We start from the raw sequence: 23,908 nt of genomic DNA on the forward strand, positions 1-23,908 counted from the left end.
GTGACACACAGTAATAATGCTTTATGGAATCCTAATGAAGAGTGTGACTGTGAATAAAAACCTGTAACATTACCGCAGCGCGAATGTCAGAGATTGCACTGAATGGGTGTAAATTTTTCTAGCGTGTGCACACATGTAAAGATTGCCGTGAGCGTGGAAACACACACACACACACAGTACAAACTTCGAATGTTAGACTTTTACCAAGAGTCAAAGTTCGACGAAAGAAAATAGCCATTCCACATGATGTGTGTATCGCCTATCGTGAGCATTACAAATGGGACGCGACACAGACAGAATGAGGGCTGTGTATAGGGGAGTTCACCCGGCCATGTTATGTCTCCTGGAGGAGGTACAGTTGGAGGAGCTCCACGCTCCGTCAACCCCACCTGGAGCCTTCTCCTCTGGGGCCAATGTTGTCAACACGCCGCTGCTTCTCCTCCTTTTCATCTTTCTTAAACAGCACTCACTTGGATGTGCTTTGCACAGCCCCACATTAGGTATGGCTTTGCCGTTAGTTTTGGCTGATGCTGAGAACTGCGTGAATGTTTGATATAGAGAAGCCAGTTTTGCTCACCACTGATTCTGCCTGATATATCAGTTCCTCAGCAGCAGCAGAGGTGTCAGAGTGGAAAAAATTCTAATGAAATGTGGCTTATCCTGCTTGGAGGACCTTCTAACCAGCCTTAAGCAGGTTTTTCTTCCAAGACAGCTATGGCTCCAGCGATGGAAGCGACATATCTGGACAGCCACTTTCATTTTTAGGTTGTTTCTTTCTTTAACTCCAGTTTCATTTTCTTTTAATGTGATCCGTTTGCTGTTAATCTCCAAGGCACCAGTAAAGACTTCCTCAGGTCAAGACACGATAACAACTTCAAATTGTGTAATGTTGGACTGTGTGTGAGCACAAACTTGATAATATGTGCAAAATAATACCAATGGTAAAAAGTTATAGATTTATCTCTCACAAGCAAAACTTATACGTAACTGCTCCTAATAATAATCCAGTATACGAAAACACAATATTCCAAGATGTGTTAAATGCCTGGACTAATAAGGATACAGATCCATTTCATAGTGCCCATAGTACATAGTACAAATGACCAAATACTAGCAGGGTCACAGTACAAACTGAGATGGTAAACATTACGCCAGCGCTGCCGTAAAGTGGTATCGGATGTCGTGGTATTTGTGTACACGTACTCATGCCTGGTATCGAAACGATACCCGATAAACCGATACCCAATACTGGTATAGGTGCATCCCTAGTTATTAGTGATGCTTCTGTCAAATGCTATGATGCAACTATGCTTCTCCATCAGAGGATGAAGTGACAAAATGAGGAGTGGGTCCATCCAACATGAGAGAGGGATTACATCTTTTATTTTCGTTTTTCTTGGGGTTCACGCGTCGGCGCTAAATGAATTTGCAGGGGACATGGATATCTGAGCTTCTTTTCTCCCCTGGACATCCTGGAAGCATCCTTATTTTATGCATTGTCCAAGCTTTTCATTTCCTGAGGATTGGGGGAATAGAAATGAGCCCAAAATCCAACAGTAAAAGCTCAGATTTGTTGGGTCTCTGTAAATATGCATGTGCCCACGTGAAGCCACGAGATGAACATCTTAATGCATCCCACCAGGAAGTAAACTCACTCAATCATTCAGTGTTGCTCAAGAGCAAAGTAGCAGACAGCCTTCGGTCATCTCGCACACATACACACACACACACACACACACACCCCTTGAGGATTTTCCTTTTTTTTTTTCCATGAGTAATATTAATGATAGCTCTTTCATTTTGGGGGCCATGAGATGTTTAATAGGTAATGCAGTGATAAGCACACTCTCCTGGGCATCAGAAGACAAATGGTCTCATTAGCCCAGACTGAAGTAGGGGAGTGTTGTCAAAGCAAAACACATGTATATCCTTCTATTGTATTGGCCTAAACCAGAACGCAAATGATTAAAGCTTTCAAAAATAATGGGATATCATGAGAGGAAACATCGACATGGCATCGACAAGACTTGAAGCAAGTCTATTGTTGAAATCCTTTTAGCAAATTAGAGTAAATTGAGCGCTGGGGCTTCTCTCAAAGTACCAAAAGCACATACAGAAAGTTAAGTGATTTTTGTTGTTTATTTTTGAAGAGATAACTTTGTTATTGCAGACAGTCATAGAGGTGCCTCTTAAACAAAACTTATAGCGGGCAGTATTCATCCCTCCTCATTAACTTATATGTTTTTATCCAAGCAAACGAAACAAAGTGTGTGCATAGTCTTGCTCGAGGTCAGGTCTGTGTGCTTTGCAGTGAACCACCAAAAGTCTCACAGGGCTGAGTTCTGCCTCAGCACCGGTTGATAGAGTATTGATCCAAAAACACAGAGTCGCACTGGTGACATCCTAAGATTACATCTCCTTTTTGTTCCCTCAATTGCTGCACACTTTAACTTTTGTTGTGCTTGATTTATCTAAATTGTATCACAATGAGGGTTTGGGACGACAAACGGGGGCTATCCAACTACTGGGGGGCGCAACTATGAACAACTCTTAAACAAAGAGTAGTAGAGAAGTCATTGGTTGTTGGAGTGAATCATATTACTTCCTTACTGTCTCTCATGAAAGTTGACCAATAGTGGTCAGCAGCAAGTAACAATGCTGCCAATCCCCCAATTAATGCATCCTGAAATATATAGTCTCATACATTTAACCAAAACATGACAAGGATTCTTTAGCAAAACACACATTGCTTATCATGAGAGCAAATCCCCTCTCTTCAAAACACTTTATATTTCCAACACATTTTTTTCACACCAGAAATGTGTCTGTCCTTGTTTAAAGATTTATAAACCCAGATCTCAGCAGTGTGACCTCTGTGTAGTAGTTGAATACCAGGAGCAAAGTTGAATCATGTATTTTTGAATGAAATGTCTCAATGAGTTTCTGTACAACGGCTCCCTTTCCCAGGATGGGCCACAATGAACCCTTAACAACTTGCACCACCCTTCCTCATACACTCAATAAGGCCATTTCATATATAGAATGTTCGAAGATGAGAATGGAATACCCGTCACTGAGCAGCATATAGCTGTTTGTTAATCAAACACAGGATTATTTAGATCTCTGATCTGCATCATTTGTGTTTATCCATCAGCAAAGCAGCAACTACTCCGTAACCAACAAGACTTATTTTCTTCAAACATGCAAAAGGACAACTGGAGGACAAAATTATGGATCCAAAAAAATCAAACGAGAAAATGACAGAAATTTGAGAATTCTGACGAAAGAGACATGGAATGAATCAAGAGAGGATATATGAACAGACGCACGTGGACCACTGTGGCTGTTACCAGGCAACAGCTTGCTCCAATTGTTGGTTTGGTGATGCTGACAGTCAACTGCAGGCAGTTACAGAAAAAGCTGTTGGTGTGAAGAGATGAATCTGGTGATGATACCATGAGAACACAGACAAACTCAATATTCAAAATACTGTGGACGAGGTGCAAAAACAACAAATATCAAAAACTCTACCACCCTTTTGCTTAGAATTCATGATCCACCTTCCATATCCACTTCATCCAATTAGAGTTTTCTGAGAGCTGGAGTCAAACTGTCGGCTTCAGGCAGGTGCACTTCCATTACAGGGTTAACAAGAAAAGACACACGCACACACACACACAAAACACTAACAGAGCCAATTCAGAGTCACCAATTAACAAAACCCAACAAGCATGTTTTTGGAAAGTGGGACAAAGATGGTGTTGCAACAAAAAAAGAAACTCTACATTCTAACATGGAACAAAGAGAAGCCTCTCAATGTGTGGCCAGATTGCGAACCTCTTCTCCACCGTTTGGACCACAAGAATTATCAATAACAACTGAAATGTGAGATTGTACTATTGATTTTAGATGGAGCAAGATGCAAAAGGAATCCAAGAAAGTAAGCCATGAATTATTTAAAGCTCACCAACACTCACTAATATGATTACTAGTGCAGCCTGCAATCAGAACTGCAGGGCGCCAGAGGTATGGGAGGCAACTTGAAGCTGTTCCCTGTATTTCCTCTGACCTTGTGTACTGCTCAAAGACACATACTGCGCTAATTATAACCCTCAGCCTCCGAAACGCCAGATTTTCTCCCTGCCTGTCAGGTCACATTGGCACAAACACCTCCTCACCAACATGAGCCTCTGGATCCTCAGCAACTGAGGCCTCTAAATTGTGTTAAAGAAATATGAATGGGGTTTTGTTTTGTTTGTGTGTTTGTTTTTATTTGCTTGTAAGAATGTTTAAAGTTGTTGATTCTTGGATTATTAAGACGTTTGTAAGCTGAGAAAACTCTTCATGAAAAATATACATCGCTTCCAAGAAAAAAAAACTTGTCTCAGCTCTTAATGTGCGCGCGCACACACACACACACACACACACACACACACACACACACACACACACACACACACACACACACACACACACACACACACACACACACACACACACACACACACACACACACACACACACACACACACACACACACACACACACACACACACACACACACACACACACGCCCCTGCAATTCTCTGCATGTTGCCTTCTCCATGTGCCTGACCTTCTGTTCCACTCCCTTTATTCCAGTGATTCCTGCTTTAGAGAAGCACAATATGTTTCACTGAAGCCATATGTCTACATTTTCATCATGCAACTTGGCATCTTCCCTGCAACACACTGTACCGTTAAAGCAACCACAGGGAAGGACAAATCTACAGGGAACTGAACATACTGTATATCCAAAACAACCAAGCTCAACCTAAAATTTACATTATGCGAGTTGTATATCTTAACTGCATTCTGTACCCGTAGCACATTTCTCCGGTTTTACACTCCAGTAGAATCTGTCACGATTTGTAATGTTTTGAGAAAAGCAACAGCAGTTGAGCTGACATCACACATTCATCCTGTGTGATTTATGCATAATCATAGAAAATAAGGCAGATTTCTGTCCACAGAAGCTTCCATTGAAATTTCACTGTAAGCTGAACTAACATGAATGCAGCAGTTAGTCCAGAAAGTGCTTGAAGGAAGGACTGCCAAAGCACCATGAGTAGCAGGATTGAGAAGACCAAAGAATGTGCCATGTACTTTCATCCCACACACATTTCACTGTAGCATTAACTGTTAAACACTATTCCCCTATGACATATATTATAATGAAGCATGACAGTGAACTGCAATGCTGCAAAAATAATTAAGAGATACTGCTATGCACGTGCCAAATAGTTACAATTCTGAGTTCCCCAAATCTCAAGTGTGATCCACGGGCCACATACGGCCTCCATGTACATCCACATCAGAACAAATCACAACCTTTGGTTTGAAATTGGTTCTTGTTACCACAGGTGCCAGGTTTTATAGAGAATGTGACTCAGAGCTGATGTGGCGGCATGGAAGACATTAATCAGGCAGGTGTAACTTCAGCATGATGGAAAGGACAAAAAAGTAGTGGCATTTGTCTTCCCTTGCATGGGACTTTGATGAAGTGTTTGCATATGACAGAGTGTTGCCAGTCAGATAATGAACCTGACCTATATTAGCTGACAATAGTAAGTTTAATTCCACTCCAGCTGCTTCTTTAACCATACTTAAATCTCAATCCAGCACAAGGCCACTGAACGTAATGGGCATTAAAATTATGTAACTTTTTTTTTTTTTTAAATAATGTCAGTATGCAGAAAGAGATTAATACTAGAATGGGTTACTCAGTCGTCCAGATATAGGACCCACCTGAGTATATACATTCTGGGTTAATAGAGATTCACATCTGAACAGAGAGGAAAACAGCCAAAGGTGATTCTGGATACAAAATGTACTATACCTCCTTTACAGGTCACACACAATGATTCCAAAGCTGTACCAGTGATGAAACTCAGCTGTAATGTCATTCAATGCTAGGTAATTACCTCTTCTACTGGAAAATGCAACCTAGATTCAGCCAGGAAGTTTGAATCTCATTACAGAGTTCAAATAAGTGTAGAAGTGGTTATATGCTCATATTTGGTGGTTCGGGTTCTGCTATCAGGCTCCCCCATTCTTGTATGAATTTCTGCAACCAGGTAATGATTCAGCGGGAAGAACAATCACACCTCCAGCACCCAGCAGACATTGGTGATGGATCAATACAGAAAACATGGCTTCAAGAGGAATGCCGCAAGATACAGATGGCAGGAGCCACACAGGAGGAAGGTGTGATGGAGGGAATGAAAGGTCCTGAGCTGCATATCAGGTAGAAACCACGGGGGCGCACCTTAGATGAACTGCTTTGTTTCATGTGTTGGATGTGATTTTGTATTACATCAGCTGAAAGTGTGGTTAATGTGACAGCAATGGCTAATGTGTCATGCCTTAACAAGAGCAACGTCTCTGCGATTTACCTGCAAAAACAGCAGAGCATTTTCAGGAATATTCAAAGCAGCTGCAATAAAGAGCCAAAGCACTTACTGAACCTTTTATTGCCAAACCTGCATTTGAGGTGATATTAAGCTATTTAGTAACACAATTCAATTATGGTGGACAGTGGCAGAAACAGGCACGGTTGTAAAGAGGAGCCGTTTCCAGGATCTCGTCCCTACCGCTGTTTCTAAATCCATGACAAGGGTCAGACCGTGTGCCCTTCTTTTCACAATTGGAGCGGGTAAATGCAACTCAAAATGCAGCTTTTATCAGAAAATAACACAAAAACAGGAACCTTCCAAATAAAATCAATCCTCTGAAAGACAAAGAAAGGCCTTAGATGCGAACACAAAACATTCACAGCTTGATTGTGAAAAAAAATAAAGAAAGATCAACTTTCAGAATTAAACAAAAACAAGGTTTTGTTCAACTCAAAATGTAAATTAGATCTAGAATCTGCAACTTTCCAAACGAGGACCATCCAAATGAAGGGCAGTACACTTGCGGCACAGTTTTGTCACCTGTCTCACACCTTTTGGTAAAATAAAAAAATATCCCTGGCCTTGCGAACATAGACCCACACAGTATGGGGGTGCCACCTTAACCACTGCTCTTCCCTCCAGAGCCTCTTCTGCACGCTTCAGTGGAAATGAAGTCAAATCAAAGTAAGAGCCAGATGCTCCTTCCTTATAGCCTGGAACGACAGTCTGCAGTGCAGAGTTCAAAGTAAGGTCCTGAAAAACCGAACGCTGATATTTTTGCACATTTTACACACTTCAGGTTGGTTTGGTGTTTGTTTTTGAGTCATGGGGTCTTGTAATTCTCAGTACAATCATTGCAATCTTCCCAGACCTTTTTCCCCAGAGATGTATTGATCAGCCTCGCTGTTTTGAACCTTTAATGGTTTGGGAACTATTCCCTGCACGCAACACATACGCGCTCATCCACTGCAAAGGGCCTCTTCACGTACTGCATGGAGTCACAGCAGCTTCACCCAGCCGGTTTTCAGCAAAACAACACCCTTTAACTACCAGCAACTGCTGGCCCGACGACGAGTTGCTTCGCTTGAGGTTCAAATATACCTGAGAGCAGCTTATCACATTTTCTCCTTCAGATAGCAGAAATCCACTCTTGGAAGTCCAAATCTTTAAAATTATAGCTTAATATCTTAAGCTTGAATTTATATGCAGTCAAAGCAGTTCTGAGCACTTTTTTTGAATTTTCAAAGAGAGAGTCACAATTATATTAAGCACAATAATCCAAATCCAGCAGTTTACAAACAACATCCCAAGTGTGTGCAAGCTGCAGCGCACAGCTAAAACTGAATTCTGGCACACACACTCTCCTCTCCATTCATCTATCAGCTTTTGCAGCATCGATAAATACGACTGAATCCTTCTTTTTTCGTGATTTGAAAGAAAGTGGAACACAAATGAATTTCTGCACTGCTGAGAGATCAGATGAATCAAAATTAATAAAAGGGAATCCTACAGCGAACTCTCTTCACATTAACAACCTCCTCTCTGTGCTCCAATGTAGCCAAAACACAGGAGACACCCCTTTAAACAATCATTATCCATCTGTCAAAAGTAATTACAACTCCTGGACCAAATGTCATCATTCACTGTTAAGACCTGGCTGGCATAATCTATAAAGTGTGACACAATGCAATAGCTGCCAGGTTTATCACTGTAAGACAGTTTATGTGATGGAGAGATTTCATAACCAGAGTCTGCATGACCAAAGCTCTGTGGAGTTGTACCGACTGAAAATTAATATTTACATGCTATCGTGCTACGATGCTCACAAAGCCAGAACTAACAGTTGTTGATTACAGCCGTCACGGCAATTATCCATCACCTGCTATATCATGGACATCAATAATATGGTACATGAGCCAAAATTGGCTTGCGTGAAGGTCAAACATGTTCCTTGCATACTGTAAAAGCTACAAAGACAATATTATCTGCAATGTTTCAGTAAAACTATTTCAAGCCCACTGGGTAAATAGAATAGAATAGAATAGAATAGAATAGACATCCTCAGTGAGAGCAATAAGAATGCACAGTAGTAAAAAATACAAGACCACGAAGAGGCAAAATATTAAGTATTAAATGTTAAAAACCAAGTCAAGGAGGAATGAACAAGTAAGGTGAACAACTGAGGTGAATGTCAGCTAGCAAAATAGCGTTATAAACAAAGACAATCTTTGAAGGCTGCAGAAACAGCTGCCATTAATGTGCTTAAAAATTCAAAACTTTTAGGTTTTTGCAAAAACTGAGTTCTTTAAACATTTCAGGATGTAGAAATTAAAACTAAAGGAAGAATTTGGAGTCATAAGTGGTACCTTTTTATCTTAGAGAGCAACATGAGCTGCATGCAGCCCCTTAGAGGATGGATTCATCTTCAATAAAATGAATGTTTCAACAGAAATGTGAGGAAATTCATCTGACAAAAAGATAAAGTGGCTTTGTCATCCCTTGGGCCAGAGAGGTTTGGGTGAAAATGACACACTTTCTTGGCAGATATTGAAAAGGTGTGAATCCTCTCAACACCCCCACTTTCACACATAATCTTACTCCTTCAAAAGTGTAACCAGGTCAGTACAATTTGTGAAACAGTCAATAACAAAGACTCCTATGTGAAGCAAGTGGCTAAATAAACCATCCATCACAGTCCTGGTACATTGTGTAATGTTTTATTAGAATATTGTGATAATCAAGCAACAAATTACTGTGAAGAACGTATTATAATTAATTATTATTCATATATCAACCATTTGTTATATGAATCACTTGAATAGTCAGCAAGTTATGACTATTTCAAATGTTTAGACATGAAATTCTAAATGTTTAATGGAATTGATGCTCTCATCCAAAATGGCGGTCACACGGGATTAGGGTTCCTCGATTCCAGGCCTCGAGGGCAGGGTGCCCTGCACATTTTAGGATTCTCCCAGTTGCAACACACCTGAATGCAATAAGTGCCTCGTTACTTGGCTTTTTTTTACAAGCTTGATGATGACATCAGCATCAGATTGAGATGTGCCGACGCTGGGCGAGAGCTAAAACACGCAGGACACCGGCCCTCGAGGCCTGGAATCGGGGAACCCTGCACTAACTCAAGCTCAAGCAGACAGCTGCTGTCAATGAGGTCCCGTGTCTACTTACACACATCTGTGAGGTTTTGGCTGCTGATGCGCTGTTGATTCACTATGTGTTGGTAAAGTTGTAGGCGTCTGTAGGATGCTATCAAACACGTACAGCGACTATATTCCACTGTCATGCATCAGCAGGAATGTTTATTTTAGTTATACTATTTAGGTATACTATAATTTTGGCCAAAATTCAATACATTTTAGTCTTTAGCATGATAACCCAACACTGCAAACCTGGTTTATGTTGTCAACTCCATCCAGATCTAAGATTAAACAAAGGACAACTGATTTTAAAGCATTATAGAAGATAAACCTTGTACCACATATGACGTTAAAATTATAAAACATTAAAACAACAAATGTAGAATTGACTATACCGAATGCATTTGTGACATGTGTAGTGATAGCCATGGTTTCATACAGACATGAGTTGTTTTAAAAAAAAAAAGGGTTAGAGACGTCCCTGCTATGAGCAGTGTCTCACGTTGTGACTGCCGTTCTTAAACTCTACTGTATAAATTAATCTATGTGAGTGCTCCAGGGCAGTGCATATCATTACAATCCAGTTTCAGAACATCTCTAAAAGCCTTCAGACGTTGTGTTGTCTGCTCCCATTACTCAGAAGTAACCTTGTATTATGCATTTTCAGTTTACAATGGATGTGGGTATGGGAATAATTGTTCAAAACTGTTCCGCCACTCCGAGTCACGGTGGCCAAATGCATCAGGAAAACATACAATGCACTCACTCCTGTATACGGAAATGTACGCCACACTGGATTATTGTGTGTGTCTTCTAACTGGGAAACTGGAATTGGAATTGTGAGATTAGTCTTGTAGGCTATGCTGAGAATGAGCTGAATCTCCTTCCTTTCAATTCGTCTGTCTTTTTCTCACGCTGACATTTATACCAACGCTCCAACGTACAATGCCAGTCGACCAAATGTTCAGGAACAATCTCACAGGCCTGTGGACTAAGGCATTGGAATTGCTGTGACCAGTCGTTGAGAGCACATTTTACATTTCCCACAGCAGACGAGAATTAACATAACTGTAACACTGCCTAAGGTCAGGCTCCTTGTTCGAGAAAAATCTGCCCCTAGCAACAACAGCGAGTAATTAAGACACGCTCATATTTTATTCCCAGCTGCTGTTTGAACATAACCCGACAGTTACATGCAAACACTCGTGCACGCAAGTGCACTTTTACTCCCCTCCATTTCTGCACAAGTGAAAGTCGGTCTTCTGTTCTCAGTTTTAAAGTCCCAGGTTTTATTTGTGTCGTTTTTATTCTTCTCGCACACACAAAACCCGAAAAGCAAACAGAAGTCACACGGGAGAAGGAAAATTTGCAGACAGCTATTGATGGACTCCAGGAGGGTTGATATTTTGTGGTGCGGGCCCACCGCATACACACTTTCTAATCAAAGGATCCAGCAGCAAACCACACCACACGAACAGATTACTCAAACTGTGACTAAACGCTTCCATCTCCCCACCAGAGCTGTTCAATGTTAGCGAAGTAGCAGCTTCTCTACAGGGTGGGCATATCAGACCAACTGTGCAAAGCTTTAAATGCAATGAGGACCGAATCCACCTTGAAGCCCTGAGGATCGTGGGGGGGGGGGGGGGGGGGGGGCGAGGTCTGGATGTTTGCAACCCACCACATAAAATGAGTTGCAGTTGTGAAGACTCTGGATGAATATTTAATAGTCAAATCCAACCACCACATTTTTCTGTCAGAAACCTGAACGTTTGTCTTCCTCCTTACGTAAGAATCTATATCTGCATCGTGACAAACAGCAAATACACCACATTTTCAGTGTCTTTATCAAAGCGGAAGGTGACGGCTCTTTAATGCAATTTCTTTCATGGATGGAGAGCTCAGGCGGCCCCATTAAAAGCATGGCACATTTGTTACACATCAGAGATGTAGCATTTCAGTTGGCCTCATTTAAACTAATATGAGAGCAGTGATTCATTGGCTGTTTTCATCAAATCTTACTTAAGCTTTAATGGGTTGAGGAACATTTTTGCAACATTGGTCTGCATTCCTCAAGAAGAAAATGTCACGACGTAAAATTGTTTTCATGCAGTAATGATTGGCCTAATGGAGAGACCTCACTGATACAGAATCAAACATGACGTTTGTTTGACACTGAGCGACATTAAAAAATGTGAGAGACTCAATGAGAGGCATATGGAAGTCAACATTATTCAAACGAGTACAGTCGAAGCTACTATCACAAGCCCCTCGCGTAAAACAAAAGCAAGCTTGCACATTAATGTCAACATGACATTTTTTTCCCGCTGCACCGTACAAACGGGTTGGAACTTTAAGATGCAATAGCAGCTTTGAGTTGCATGAAGAAATTTAATGAAATCTTCTTTTTTTTTTTTTTTTTCCTCCTTTCTCTGGGGCATTTTTTTCCTTTTTCATTGTCCCGTACTAAGATATGTGGTGCTGAGATTCAAAGTAGGCCGTGGAGTCATACTTTATGCAAAAGTGCAGCTCCCGATATGTGAATACAGACGTCTTTATAGTTAACCTTGCCGACTGCTACATGCAAGAAATGTACAATAAGTGCACTTTATGGGATTTTTTTTGTGCCACTTGGAGTCTCTCAGATAAAACGGTACTTGGAAGACAAATTCGTAAGAGCTGTTGTGCAATAAGTCATTAATATTTAAATGACCATTAATGTAGAAAATACAAATGATGTGAGCGAGACATTAAGGGAAAAAAAGCGAGAAAAACGGATGAAAAAAAATGAAAGAGGTTTTTTTTTCACTGATATCTGAGTTAAAGTTAAAGTGAACGCAGCAATGAAATCTGTGATAATCCATGAAGAGAATTGCAATAAGAACACACTGAACCAGAATTCGGAACATCTGGATGACAAAAGAATGTCAACACTCTGGCCACTTGGCGCACTGCGCAGCACTGATTTCAGAATTTTGGGTACGATGTCCACCTCCACTGATGTCCTCAGACAACTAGTGAAACAGGCTGAATGGCTCAATATGGAGGGATAATGAAATAGCAGCACCATAATAATGGGGTCATGATTGGAGCTGGATGAAACATTTCGCAAACAAAGCTTCTGGTGCCCCCTTTTTTTTGTAATACCATAAACTTTTTTTTTTTTTTTGTGTCACCTCTATTAAAAGCTGTCAACTTGTTTCGCTGACATGCCTCGATCATTGTGTCATGTTTTGATTGTTTGGCGAGTAGCTGCAGGTTGCAGATGAATTTCAAATAATGTCAGAAAATCATTGCACAACTGTGACATTGGCCATCTGCGGAATTGCTCCAATCACGTATGCCAAAATCACTGTGTAGCCGTCAGTGGGTACAGTACAACAGCTCCACCATAAGTTCTTCCTTTACAAAGGTGATCGTGTGCTATTTCTCAGCTTTGCTTGATATCATCAGGAAGACTTCCGCTGAAGAATATGGTTTTGTGGTTGTAGAGCTGTTGATTATTAGGAACACCCCTCACTGTCTGCTGAAGCCGAATTGTAAAAAGACAAAAAATAAAGGAATAGAAACACTATGTTTTTGACATGTTTTTGCAGGTTAGCTTTAAAAATAGAGGTGCAATATGCCATGACGCGTCTGTGCAGTACATTCAGCTCTGTTACGTTTCAGTGCCCTGACTTAATCAATTGTTTCATTGCAATACACATGCATAAACAGCTCATGTTAGTTTGTATAACTGGTTTCTATAACAGTTTTTTCCCCCCAAAGTAGAAGCCTGCTTAGCCATGCTGTTTGACAGGTAAACCCAGAAAATGAGCTTCAAACAGCATTGTAAGTAGAGCAGCACACGTGCCAGGTGTTCCCAGCAGCCCGGCTGTCTGATCGGAGGAGCAGATGTTCTGCTGCGAGTTGCAGCCCCCATAGAGCATCTCCGCTTGTTTTCACTCAAACCCACCAAGATGCCATTGAAGTCATGCCTGCGTTCTGGCTAGAGCAAGGAGTTTCATCGTTCTTATTGCTCATCACATCCACGAGTTTCTGCTGCTGTGCCAGCTCCTGTCCCGTTTTCCGCCTTCACACACCATACGTGGCGACACCCTGTGGCACACATTTACCCAGCGTGGGGCAGGAAACACAACCTCAAACTCCAAAAAAAAAAAAAAAAAAAAAAAAAATGGACGTCTTTCTTATCTAACTGCACTCTGTCTGATCTACATCACAACAATAACACGGCAAAACAAGCAGTCTGGAATCAATGAGACTGCAGCACTCTCCATCCCCGCCCCCTCTCTCTCTCTCGCCAACATGTTCCTTAGCTTGCCTCCTCGCTCACTCCTCTTTTATTTTTCCCCACTCACAACCTCCCCCATTCTTTTTCTCTCTAGTGATCCATGTCAAAAGAGATTAGACAATTTTCAACGCACAATAGGTACGCACAAGCAGTCCACATATTGTCACGTTAATTGTGGATGGAGTTCATTTGTGCGCGCATGTACGTGGCCATAGCTGTGCATTTAAAATATATCTGTCTCTCGGCAGAGCTTGGCTGCTGAGCTTTGATCACATTGCGTCTCCTCAAAAGCACATAAAGTCAGGCACAACACAGACAAACAATCTGCTTGGGGACGTCTCCAACTACCCATCCTATATATCCAACCGATTCCAAGAAAGACTTTGCAACTTTGGTGGCAACACACAGCAAGTGTGAATCTTACAAAAACCTGAATTTGTCATACAGTCAATGATTTAGATTTAAGCTTAAAAATGATAACAGGATGACCCTTTTTGATAAGGGGTCAATTTTTTGCTTTGTAAGAAATTATTAAAACATACAAAGAAGTGATATAAATTAAAGTAATTCTTTGTAAAGGCAAACTCAGATTCAAGCAACAGTATTCAGGAGCATTATGTGTTGTTTTTTTTGCAAAATCATATTCACATCAAAATATGGGAAGGTTTTGAAGACTTCAAAAGAATAGCAACTACATTTATATCGACAAGCATTAATATATAAACACACTAATAAAAGGAAACTAAAGAATCAACTGTCACTGCTAAAGTAAAAAAAAAAAAAAAATCTAGTTTATCACTTCCATCTATCAAAGTTACTTTGCATAAAAGCTCTCCGTTCTTAAATGTTGTCAGTCTGGTATGTTGCACTCCCCGAGTCGAAGCGTGTCCCATTTGTGTCTGCACAACAAGAAGCATCACAAGTCTGTAGCCGAAACATTCGATTAGCACATGTAAAATTGGTCTGCTGGTAAATGGAAAGCCGGCTTTGTAAGGAAACCCATTGATAGCCCCCATCAGGCAGGATGCAAGACTTCAAGGCTTCTCACACTGAAGGCTCAACTGTTGAGTAAATTGGTTTAAGGCGGGTTCTTATTTGCCATCATTGCTCAGGTAATGCAATGCTTGACACTATTAAATCCCCTTTTAACTTTGGTTTAGCACATAAATTCTGCATTTGTGCAAAAATTAATTCCCAAATCACCGCTTAGGAAGGAAAAAAAAAAAGGTCCACAAATACAAGATATCCTGAGATCTTAGTGGTTTAAAAAAAAAAAAAAAAAAACCTGCAGGGGGATTTTTAAATCAATATTCTGGCATTGTATGAGTATGATTACATATTTAGGAAAATCATCAGTGGATAACCTGAAAAAAAACTAAAGAGTGAGATTACAGGAAAACATAAACGGCAAAATGGAATTAATAGATAGCGTGGATTTTACAGTGACTATTTAATTTAAGAATAGAAACTGTGTCTTCTCACTGTGAGTATAGTGCTTCCCACTACGTCACCATGTGATCTAAACAAAAAGAAACCTTCAATCCATCCAGCAACATAGACTGTGAGCTGAGGGGATTCATGTTCAAATTGTCCAATTAGAAAAACAAGGAAATACAAAGAATATGAAAAAGAAAGGGTCTGTTTTCCCCTCTTTCCACTTCTGTTAATCACTTAATAGGCCACCACTTCTGTCTGAAGACTCAAAGCGACGGAGCCCTTGGCTGGTAACCACTGGACAAAACTATAGCTCACAGTAAATGAAGCAGTTCAATTAGCTCCTTCTCCAGCAGCTAATACAGTAACACGCTGCTTACACAATGACGGTCATTGAAATAATATCATAATTTAATTAAAAGCCACAGAGAGAGAAAAAACAAAAAAACAAGTGCATATTCTGGCACTTTTATTACGTTTTGCTGGTGAGATTTTTCACACTGTTCTGCACTTTCAAAGGATTTAATTCAGACATTGCTGTACTCTGACATAAGCGCAGCGCCACTGAATCCATCGTATGCCTTTAATCTCCGTACCGCCACAGTTTAAAATAAAGAAATAATCTGACCGGCGCTCTGAACGTAGAGACGTGTCTGCAGGTGGGATGATGTTGCGGCTGTGACAGGCTGCCCGTGAAAACTTTAACACTGTGATGGTGGCAGTGTTATGAGTCAATACATGGCCGGGCAAGAGGAAGCCAATGATGCCCGTGTGAGCCGAGGTGACACTGATAATTCATCCGGCCACAATGAATCATCATGTAGAAAAAAGAAAGAAGAGACCGAGGGCTTTGGTTGCTGTGTCACAGCCATTTGCTCATCACTCCAATTCCCCGAGCACGCACACGGCTGCTGCTCACTGTTGCTCTTGTTTAACTTCAGGGCCTCCCTGAATGGCGGAATGTCCTCTGTAGTTTTGTGACGAGTGTGTGTACTCATCCACACACAAATAAATCAAACTAAAGTGACACTCGCAGCCACACTCGGCCAATCTCCATATCCCCAGAGCCGTCGGTGAAGATTCCCACGCGTGTCCATTGACACACATGAAGTGGCATTTTTCACCAAAATGAGTCACAAGTTGCAAAGGGCCACATTTCCCTCAATGCGTGCCAGCCACTTCCCTCGTGGGTTTGGTTTTTTTTCCCTGACAGTGATTTTGGATGAAAGGCGCTGTCTGCCTGGATGCCAGAGGCCGCTCAAGGCCTGAGTTCACAGAGCAGGCAGCCGCTCTCCAACATGCAGCATGTATCTTATCGATCTTCAAACTAACCTGGGTTCACCGCTACAACTGAATCTCTTCGAGGAAAGCTAAAGTGATGTCGAGCAGCGATCATTTCATCTGGAAGATCTCTGTGTAAACTGAACGGTTCTACCTCAAAAGTAGCCTGAAACAATAAAAAGAAAAAAAAAACGAGTCCTTCAACTGAAAACAGACTGTTCACGATTTCACCTGTCCACAAACCCACATCCAATACTTCCACTTTTAAGTTGACATTTTCAACAGTGCTCTGGGTGCCTTGTTGTGGTCTGAGGAAATGTTATCTTATGAATTGTTTGATGACAAATATGCTCTAATTATGCAAAGAAGGTTTACTATACAAGAGAAATATGACCGATCCATTCAAGCCCTGCATTTAAACCCACCTGGGTTCATGACAGCGTAAGAACATTATTCACAAAAACAACGAAATTAAGTCTCCATAGCTTTAAAAAAAAAAAAAAACGACCTGAAGCTAAAAATGTCATTATCAGACCAAAGAAATAATCATTTCATTTAAAGACCATCATTGCTCAAACTTCAGCTCACTCTGTTGTTTTAATTCCTCAGCTGTATTTCAATAGTTCAACCGAACTGAAACTGTATTTTTCATGAGGCAAAACACACGGCTCACAGCGTCCCTGTAGAAATATGGGCTTTTTATCCTTTGAAATGAAAAGTGAGATTTCTGGGAGGTATGATCTTTAAAATGTTGCTCACAATTTTTTTCCCTCTCTTTTAGGGATCGAGCATTAAAAAGTGGAGTGGAATAGGAGATAAATACATGGCAGATGATGGCATAAGGATGAGAGACTAAGTGATGTTTTATATCCCCAGATTAATCCGCCTCCTCCCCCCTTTTCTCCCTTCCTCTGTGCAACTTTGTGCAACAGCACACACTAATCTGAGATAATAGCTCAATTGCAGCCGCAGACTTCTTAATGATCACTTAGGGCACGCAGGCTTTGAGACATGCAGACACAGGGCAGTGGGCCAGTAGGACCAGCAAGCAAACAAACAAGCACAGTGACACATAAAACACACATGAATGAGGCTGAATTATACAAATTGACAACTGGAGTTGAAGAAAATGTCAAATTTATGTCTGACCTGCATGCCATGGATGTTCTCCGAACACACGATTCAAATAAATGCACGGCTTAATAACTCGCAGATCATTTAAATCAGATGTGGAGACCTGTTGACCCGTCGGGTTGATGCAACACACCCACGACTGGGTTGAACTTTACTTGCTTCAAATGCTTTTTTTTCCGTGGCTATTCTTTGAGGAATTCGTAATCCCAGCAGAGGGAAAAAAAAAAATACTGTGCATTGCAATAAACATCGAACTGTGACACTTACGTCTACTGATTAGGAAAGTCATTGCTGCATTTGTTTCAAACAGAATGAGCACGCCAGACTAGTTTGCACCTCAGCTCTGAGATCTTATTGGAGGCTGGCTGCGAGGTGGGGCTTCTATGTGACCGTGTGAACTGGCACAGCGGGAGTACCACGAATGCATACACACTGACGATGATTTACACCTTGCGCATCAGTCCCATCTCTGTTGCAGGTATAGGGCACGGGGGGTAAAATTCACACACCAGGCAGTGTGCATCGCAGTAAGCCAAGGACGGGAGGTGAACTCATTACAGCCCTGTGAGGAACATTTGAATGAAAAGGCATCTGGACTCGCACTGTTGTTGCCAATAACGATGCAATCTATGACTCAAAACCATGAAACCATCAGGATGTTTGTCATCTATTGCACCTCTACTGATGATAATCATTCTGAAAATAATTAACTTCAGTCTCCCTAAATACAATGTCTCTAAAAAGATCTTCAGGCGCCAGTGTTGCCAGGTGGGAAATCTAGGCTTATCACACCAGAGACTGAAAATGATCAAATATTGAAGGAGTCTGTTGTGCACCTTTCTTACAAGGCTATTGTTTCCCTGTAGTCAGATAGAGTCCCTCCATGCATGTGATAGGATCCTCCATCCAGACCCAGCTCACAATGTGCCCACCATCAGTACTGACGAAACGTCTCATGGGGTGGGCTTAACTGACCACGTAGCCAATCAGGCTCATTGTTTCCACGCAAACATCCCTCATATCGCACCCTCAGCAAAGCATCATTCGCTGGAAATGAGTCACATGGGAACAGATGCAGAGGTCACATAAAAACAGTCCGGCAGACCTAAGCAGCTGATTCCATGTTCACAACATTGTCAAATGATCATACATTCAGTGTTTGGGAGGGATTGTTTATTGTACATCTTACAGTGAGTAAAATTATTGCATCAATCCAGTAACTATTGTATACTTGGTAATGCTGCCAAGCATGCAAATTAATGTTCACAAAGTCATCTATTCAGCCAATGCAATGATATTAAGCCCTTTTTTCACTCAGCCACTCGGATTTTAACACTCATGTGAAGTAGCAACACCAGGGTGGAGTTTTCTCGGGTGATGAGTCGAGGTATCCCCCTTCTGCTGAGGAGGAAGTGGGTGGAGTCACCAAATCAAGTCGAAGGTGGGTCAAAGAGTCTCCACCACTCCCCTCTTCACCACCTGAGGTGGAGATCTTGAAGTTTGAGCACCAACTGACATGAGAGCAGTCTATAATTGGAACAATACAGGAATGAGATCTCAACAACATCCTGGTTCCACTGTCTTGGATCCAGGCAGTTGCTCACATTGCCACAAAATACAAAATAAAACCTGCTGATTATTCACCAAATGATTATTTATTTATTTTATTAAAGAGGTCTGAACTTGTTTTGAACAACCCGTTAGATGCTATAAACCTTGAATGCATTGGAAACAAGCTTTCAATTCCCCGACTAAATGAAAACAGAGAAAATGTCAAAATAATAGTGAACTCGTCAATTTTATATGCTGAACTAATACGGTACGTTTTATATCTCATCAGTTTTCGCAAAACAACGTTGTCCAAATCACAGCAATCAAAAATTGTAAGACGAATTAAGACTTTTTGACAACCGTGAACTCTAAGCAACAGAAAACAAATTGACCACAGACTCAGACATAAAACAATCCTCGTCGTGCAGAGGGATAAAGGCGTAATCCTTTCCACGCCGTGTGCGGTTGTCAACAGCCGTAGAGATTATAAAGAGAATTTGATGCGAACACAAACAACTTTCCCCAACTCACCCCACAGGACATCGCATCCCTCCCCATTTTCTTTTTGCGCTTCAACTTCATTCATTTCGTTGTTCCAGATCATCAACAACCCTGACAAACGGCGTCGGTGCTGTCAACCACATTGCTTCAAACTGCAGCGATGTGGAGAGACTGCGGGGGGAAACAACTCGCACACAAACGGAGATGTGCTTAAAACACTGATAAGTGAAGAAACACGACGCATTTTTTTTCCTTCTTGCTCAAACTTTCTTCTGTACTTACAAGTCGATCTCAGCTCGGGGAAAAAGAGCGTTTCCTCATCTATAACACGTCTAAAGATGGCTGTCAGCTTGCCTGGGTAGGTGGCGTACACACAACGAGAGTAATCAAAACAGAGCCACCAGCACTCGGAAAGTGGAAGTTGGCCTACAGCCACCCGTCAGTGCCGAGAGATGCGAGTTTCAACGTATCTCGGGATTACGCCGTTTTATCTGGTTCTGCTTTTCAAGTGCGAGGAAGACGACGTGCTGTTAATGGTAACTGGGTCCAAGACTGGGTCAAGCAAGGCATTACTAAAGTTTGTGATGACAAATCTCAAGCCGATGCAAAAATTGAACTGATGAGTCCTGCATGTGGAAAAACAAACGCCGTACCGCTGTGTCTGGTTAAAGTTGGGCCCAAGAAATGAAAGAGCACCGTTATATATAGAAGTACAAATCCCAAAGCACAAATATTTTAACATCATATACTATCAATAACAAAATGATCACATATGAAATGCTTAATTAATATCATGCAACATTAATTCTAACCTCGGATTTAATGAGCAACAGACAGATAGTCAGACGTAACAGTTTTACATTAACTGTCAGGAGCAACCAGAGGCCCTGCTGGAATAATACATAATAATGGATTTGAAGATGTAGGGTGTCTTTTTTTAGGTTTAAACACTGCAGCAGATGAGGCTACACACACCTAAAAGGCATAAGAAATAAGTAATGACTACACCAGGAGTCAAGGAGCACCAGCAAAGTCAGTTTGTGTTTGAAGGAGTTGAAATTGCACAAATTTCTGAGGTAAAAAGAACACAGAGAGAGGAGACATGCAGCTTGTTGCTGACTCTGCATCACGGGGGGAAACAAAAGAAGACTTTGAGCTCTTCGTGGCAATGTGAAATGTCTCCCTGCAGGTATAAATGTTAAATTCATGAACCAGGATGAAACGGATCCTGATCACATTCAAGGCTGAGAAGAAAGTCAAGCGGGCACTCTGGACTTTGAAGGTAACGTGGGTAGATTGAAACTGGGTGATACGGTGCTATAATCAGGATGAGGATTAAACTGCTGCTCTGTGTCAGAGTTGGCACAAATCTGACTGAGAATTGGAGGCAGAGCTCTTTTGTTGTCTCAACAACTGCTCTCAACTCGAGATGAGGCGGGAGCCAGGGTTGGCTTTGAATCTCATCGTCATTGAAAACGTATTCAACCAGTGAGGAATACTTAACATATCTGTTATGGTTTATGTGGAGTCAGCTGCTTTGGCTCCAAAACTGGAGAGTTCAGATATAAACAGTTACTACACCTGAGCTGTTTGTATGCGTGCAATGATGCTGGTGTGCATCAGGTCCGTACTCATGAGTCTAATGATGCGTGCATGAATGCTTGGGTCTGTGCGGCTAGCGACTGGTCATTGGGGGATAGAGTTTGATGATGGGGGATGGTGGGGTGGACTGGTGGGGGATGGGGTCGGTGGGAGACGGGGTGGAGGATGGAGATCACAGCGCATCAAGCATACAATGTTAGCATGAAGGAAATTGGTTTTAAAGAGCTTAACAAGTGCTCCGTGAGGCTCCACTACCACCACCAGTCAGGTTGAGGGGGGGCACTGGCATGACAAATAAGGAGCTGCGGCAAAGGTTTCTTCCTGTCAGCATATTTCACAACCATGGTCTGTTGCACACATTCACTCAGTGATTCCGTGGCTTGGCATTGTGCTGCCAAATAATGTATTGTGAACACAAGTGGACTAAATAGAAGAAGGAAAAAAAAGGCAGCCTATCCACTCAACCATTCAGAAACTTTAATTTAAAAAGCACAACCACAACCACTTCAACATCAACAAAAGAAAACTAAGTGTGTCATTTCTGCAAAGGATTTGCTGTGTGTACAAGTAAAATCCTCACCACCGTCGCCCCCCCGAGCAGCAAATGTTACACAGGTTTGCACTTCGCTGCGCCACACTGTCTTTTACCAATGGGCACAGAAAAGAGGCTTAAAAAGCAACTTGCGAGAATGATCCTGATATCAGGACAATTTAAAATAAAAACGTACAGCGCCAATGTGGCAGTAGTGCCTATGTCCTGCTGAGCGAATACGAGGATACTACAGCAGGTTTTGAAAGCGAGTTCATAGACTGAGAGAGAGAGTCTTCAAACACAAGTACCTGTTACAATAACTCCCGTAGGTGCATAGGGGATAAAGCCAGATTATTTTTTTTTTTTTTAATTGCTCACTTCGTCACACTCACAGGCCCTTTTTGAGCTGAAAACATCACGTCAACATGTAACATGTCATTTGATATTCCAGAGCAGTTATCACAGCGTCCAACTGAAAGCATGCACTTCAGACTTTAAATACAACGGGTCTAAATTAGGGTTTTAGTAGAAATACCCCGAGGGGATTTATTCATCAAATTGTGAGTAATGGGGCAATGACAGACTCGCGAGGTGAAAGAGGACAAAATTGCAATTTTTTTTCTGTGTGTGTGATTTATGTCTACAGAGGAAAAAGGTGAACATAAAAAACGTTTTTACACCTTTTTCTAGATTTAGAAAGGTATCGAAAATCACAGAGAGACATTCCTTACTTTTCAACCAATTTCTGCAAACAAGACAACTATTACAGAATTGAAAAATTCTATAAAATGTCAAATCCAAATGATGAAAAAGCATTAAAATAACATTTAAAATTAGATTTTTCTTCCCACAAACTGTTGAATTCCTTTTTTCTTCTTCTACATAAGCGAGCCTCAATGAATTACAAGAGTCTGTAAGGGTTATCGTTTACCAACAGATATATTTAACCTGTTTCAGCTCCAATGCTACACAGACGCCAAGGCAGAGACTCTGTGTCCATCTACCCACACAAGGAAGGGACGCACACAATGTCTGGAGGCCAGCCTAATATCGCTGCGTCTGTCTTAATCATGAAATTGTGAACTGACAGCAAGTCACAGCTTAAAAGGCTTCCAGGAGTTGTGTTTTCATTCAGACTCTAAATGTGGCAGAAGCTCTGTCTGGTGGGAACTCACAGGTGGTAATCAAACCCCACTAACAATTTTCTATTCGACTCATGAAAGAAATACAGAAGAAATGAAGCCTGACAGGGAAATAAATCTCGACAAACATCCGGGTTTGCTCGTCTTTGCTTGTGTGACACATGAATGTTTTAGGAGAAAAGAAGCTCCAAATGACCTGCTTTCTTTTGCACGCCCGAGGACACTTCCTGATGGTCTCCGAGACAGAGAAGCAACGGCAAAACCTCCAGACACCCATGAAGCGGGTGGTGGTGGTAGTAGTAGTGTACAACAGGTCTGTGTATGCGTTTGTGTGGGAGTTGGTACAATAGAAAGACAGAAACAAAGACCGGAGCAGGTATGAAGAGGAAAAAGAAAAGAGAGTATGCTTGTATGGGGAAGGTACCGAAATTCCTCCCAAGCCACAATTAACCCAGACACAAAAGAACGTTGAGGCACAGCAAACATGCGGAGCTTGGCTTCAGCTCTGGCACAACTTCACTGATTTCTGCACAAGCCGTCTTTCAAAATATAGGCCATTGGCTCACAGTCAAAAAGGAGACTGGGGTTCTATTTATTCCAAACAGAAACAACACATCCATGGTACCTGTCAGAGCTCTGAGCAGCAGACCGATGCACCATGCATATGTGTCTCTCACCAGGACAGCGTTTCATTTGAAGCTGATTGGAAAATGGTTCCACTCTATCAATGCACATTTTAAAGAAAGCACTGCTTGTTGAGCTTTCTATATATAGGAGCATTGGGGGTGGGGGGGTTGAAATCACCTGCATGCATGCTGGGCCTAAGGCAAAAACACACTCACATCCAC

At 41.5% G+C, this 23,908-nt stretch overlaps 1 protein-coding gene across 1 annotated transcript in view; it reads right to left on the bottom strand.

The window, feature by feature from the left end:
- LOC308135604 (low-density lipoprotein receptor-related protein 8-like) overlaps positions 1-23,908 on the bottom strand; it is a gene marked incomplete at both ends in the record, with an annotated part of 83,980 nt that overhangs the window by 58,700 nt on the left and 1,372 nt on the right. The window lies entirely within an intron of this gene.

This window comes from Blennius ocellaris (genome assembly GCF_963422515.1).
Source record: "Blennius ocellaris genome assembly, chromosome: 10".
Classification (NCBI taxonomy): Eukaryota; Metazoa; Chordata; class Actinopteri; order Blenniiformes; family Blenniidae; genus Blennius; species Blennius ocellaris.